Raw genomic sequence first — 3,959 nt, forward strand, 5'->3', positions numbered from 1 at the left:
GTTTTGCTGATATAGGCTTAGTTTGTCGGGGGACATCTTACTTCTTCCTTCTCTCTGTCTATACCTGTGTACTCTCATGTTCCGATTAACCCAGCTTCCCCAAATTTCTTTCTTTTTGGTGTCTATATACGCCGGGATCCGGAGTCATGGATGATCCTGCGGTCCTGTGTCATGGATCGCGAGTCCTGGATCGCGAGTCGTGGCTGTGGTCCTGGATCATAAGTCCTGGATGGATATCCTCGTGGGTTCATCTTCCTATTATACACACATGCATTTCCAAACATTTGGACTACCTATGTTGCAAATGTATTATCTTTTCAATTGACACACGGCATCTATTGCACGTCTGTCCGTCCTGGGAGAGGGATCCCTCCTCTGTTGCTCTCCCTGAGGTTTCTCCCATTTTTCCCTTTAAACTGTGGGTTTTCTCTGGAAGTTTTTCCTTGTACGATGTGAGGGTCTAAGGACAGAGGGTGTCATATTGTCATACTGATACTCTGTACAAACTGTGAAGTCCACTGAGACAAATGTAACATTTGTGATATTGGGCTATATAAATAAACATTGATTGATTGATTGATTGATTCAGTATTTAGCTGTAAACCTTGCATGTCTTTCAAGTTCTTAAGTACTTCCTCTGTCCGTGGATAAGCAAAATTGGATTTCTGCGGGAAAGCTTCTTTCATCAATAAACATAGAAAATATTGGCCAAAATAAATTTTTAATTCCTGGTCGTGTCGACTTTCACACTTAAACCTTTGGTCAAGCCAATTGCCTCAGCTGTACAAAAACAAGGAAAACAGGAGAAGGGAAAAAAAATGTAAAGAAACTAATAATAAAAAAAGCAAGGTCTTAATCATACCATCATGTTGTTCTATATAATATGTGGATATTATTTGTGTTTGGTTAATGAAAATGCACAATGAAAGGGAGGCGATACGGATTGGATGGCTTGAAGTGGGATGTGGCAGTCGTCAGTCAAACGCTCACACACAAATACACAAACACACACATACACACACACACACACACACACACACACACACACACACACACACACACACACACACACACACAGGGGAAAGGGGGATAGGGAGAAGGAAGAAGTATTTGAGAACATGCACCTCTATTTTACGGCCTTCTACCACGGTTCCGTGTAATTTCTCTCTGGCCCTGTCGGCGTCCACGCTATGTTCGAACGTTGCGAACCCAAAACCCTGCATGCAGGACGGAGAGAGGCAAGAACAACATGCACATTATATTTCACATGTGATACTCGTCATTACAGTGAACAACCTCCTGATTCAATAAATAAGCACAGTGGATCACACAAGTATCTATTCAGAATGCTATATTAATCAATATACAATATTATTACAAGTCTGGGCAAAAATGCAAATCATTGATAAGAGGAGACAGACCCTTTAAAAAGCCCTGCCCCTTAGATTCTTTAATACATAGTGGTACAGTGATGAGATACATTTTTAGGCTGACCAGGAAGTTAGCATCGAAAGGCAAGACCCTAGACAAAAAGCAATGACATTTTTCATTGGACTTTGGAATATTGCAGAAAATAACATCTCTGAGAAACACACGTTAATCATACTTTTTTTGAAGCATTAATGCAATCGCCAGAATTAAAGTCATAATTAAGGCTATAGACAGTCTACGACCTTATCACCACTGCTAAGCTTGGTTCATTCACAAATGGTGTATTTAATGACATAATTTATGGACAAATAATGAATATCTCTAAAGCGTGTTTTAACCACAGATATTATTTCAGACATCTGACCAAATGAAAATGAAAGTGTTCAAATGCTGACTCACTTATGGGTTTCAGGACTAAGTCCTGCACCAATCTATACCTGCAGACGACATGGTTACATACGATTTCTGGTTGTACGGGTGCGACATCAGTATTGCCATTCTTAGTCAGAGAACATTGATTTTGTTGGCCGTAATTTAACTTTGAGTAGTTGGCTGGATCCTTTTAAAGTGGTAACCTTTCTAATGGGTTTTCAATTTGCACCCAAGTGCTACAAAAATGATAGCATGCTAAAAGAATGAGGCTAAACCTGAGTGTTCTAGGCAACATATCAAGTTTGTTTGTTGTTTTTGTGGTCTATGTTTGCAGACGCAAGCTCAAACTCTGTAAGTGTATACTGTGTATGCAGTGGATGTTCAAGTCTGGAATGGGGTTTTACTAATGCTAACATTGCATTGCATACTGCAGCTAGTATAACACCCCAGGCAAACCATTCCTTGCAGGTGATTAGAAGATACAACCCTCCCAACTTTGATATTTATTATCGCTCTCACTAGAGCCCCATACACTGCTTTGTCATATTCAGAAATGCAAAGCTTGACAGCCTGTCGTTTTTGTTGCAATGGTTGACCATGGCTGTTGGGAGCTAAAACCTTGTGAACGGCCATTTTAATTCATATAGAACATAAGTCAGTAAAAATGTATAAGCGAACAATGAAAAATGGAATACTGTCTGTAAGACATTTTATTCACAATGGTTAGTGATTGGAACTGAAGCCTCACACTCTGTTTCCCCTTTCATTACCTGCAATGTCCCGTCTCAAGTGGTTAATAACATGCATACATGTCTGCTTTCATAGCAGAGGTCTATGATTATTGCATAATGTAGATAGATATAAATTATACACTGCAATATTCCCATGTTGGCAATGTAGTTGGGAAAAAAGATTTGTCTAAAGAAGTACAAGAGAGTAAATCAAATGCACCAAAAATAATGGCATGGCATCAGCAAAGATAATACAAAAGATGACACTAATAATCAAACGTATAGCACACAAGATATGAACAGAAAAACATATATAATATTCTGAAAGGAAGTGATTTTAATCTTTGACAGACTTAAGTCTATGAAAGAAGGAATTTCTTCTAAGGAGGAGATTTCAATAAAACACTACTCAACACTAATATTAGCTTTTGGGTTTAAAAAGTGAGGTTTTTTATAGAGAATTATAAAGAACATTTGAGCTAACACAAAGAATCAGAGCCAACAGTGTTACTTCGCTGTGCCAATTTTTCTGGACCATAACAAAATAATTTTTAAACATGCTAACACAAAAAACACCATGTACCTTAGAACCTCGCTCGTTGAAGATGATTTCCACATCTAAGATTTTGCCAAATTGCTGTGAAGACAAACAATAGAGAAAACTCTCAGTGATTGATTTATATTGTTGTGGTCCAACAGAACATTTAAACGCAACTATTTTTTATTTCTGTTTTTTGTTTGAATCCAAATGTAAAACATCAACATTAACATTTAATGAATTTCATTCAGTACTCACGCCGAACATTTGCCTGAGGTCTGGGTCTCTGAACCTGAAGGGGATGTTGGATACGTGCAGTCTCTTGGGCTGGGCCTTGCTGTCGGAGCTTTGAGGGACCGTCTGTGATGAAGGCTGACTGTCTGTCTGAGCGGCTTCATCTGTCTGCTGGGAACACAGAACAAAGGACACTGAAGGAAAGGAAACATGTACGATGGCCCTTCCAGTATCTTTGTAGTTTATCTGACAAGAAAATAGCATGTATATTTTATAATAATCTAACATTGAACTTCAGTAATTTTTCACAGGTAGGAGCTGACTTTGTGTTTCAGCAGATGTTTCAGTCCTAATTCAATTTTTCTTTTTTACCTTGTGTCAGTGGGAATGTGTCCCATTGAGCAGATTGAAAGCTGCTTCCCTTATTCACATTTTTGAAAATGTATTTATTATTTTCACTGACAATTAGTGTTTATGTCAGTAGGGCCTTCGACTGTGAGCCGTAGGGTCACCGGTTCAAGTCCCCGAACAGACCTAAATATGGAGTATTTAGGTCCCCCCTCCCGGGCCATGGTGCCCTTGAGCAAGCGACCGGACGCCCTAAAGCGTTCCCTAAAACTGTCATTCCATGATGATGTCTTACACTAAAGCAG

General features: G+C 39.1%; 1 long non-coding RNA gene across 1 annotated transcript; it reads right to left on the minus strand.

Moving 5' to 3' along the window:
• Positions 1–1,128: 1,128 nt before the first annotated feature.
• On the minus strand, positions 1,129–3,471 carry LOC104963155 (uncharacterized). Its single transcript, XR_800283.1, has 3 exons — positions 3,331–3,471; positions 3,118–3,171; positions 1,129–1,217 (listed from the first exon to the last, which is right to left on the minus strand). It is a non-coding gene; the product is annotated as an uncharacterized lncRNA (long non-coding RNA).
• Positions 3,472–3,959: the final 488 nt, after the last annotated feature.

This window comes from Notothenia coriiceps, unplaced genomic scaffold (genome assembly GCF_000735185.1).
Source record: "Notothenia coriiceps isolate Sejong01 unplaced genomic scaffold, NC01 NC01_scaffold00035673, whole genome shotgun sequence".
In the NCBI taxonomy this organism is placed as follows: Eukaryota; Metazoa; Chordata; class Actinopteri; order Perciformes; family Nototheniidae; genus Notothenia; species Notothenia coriiceps.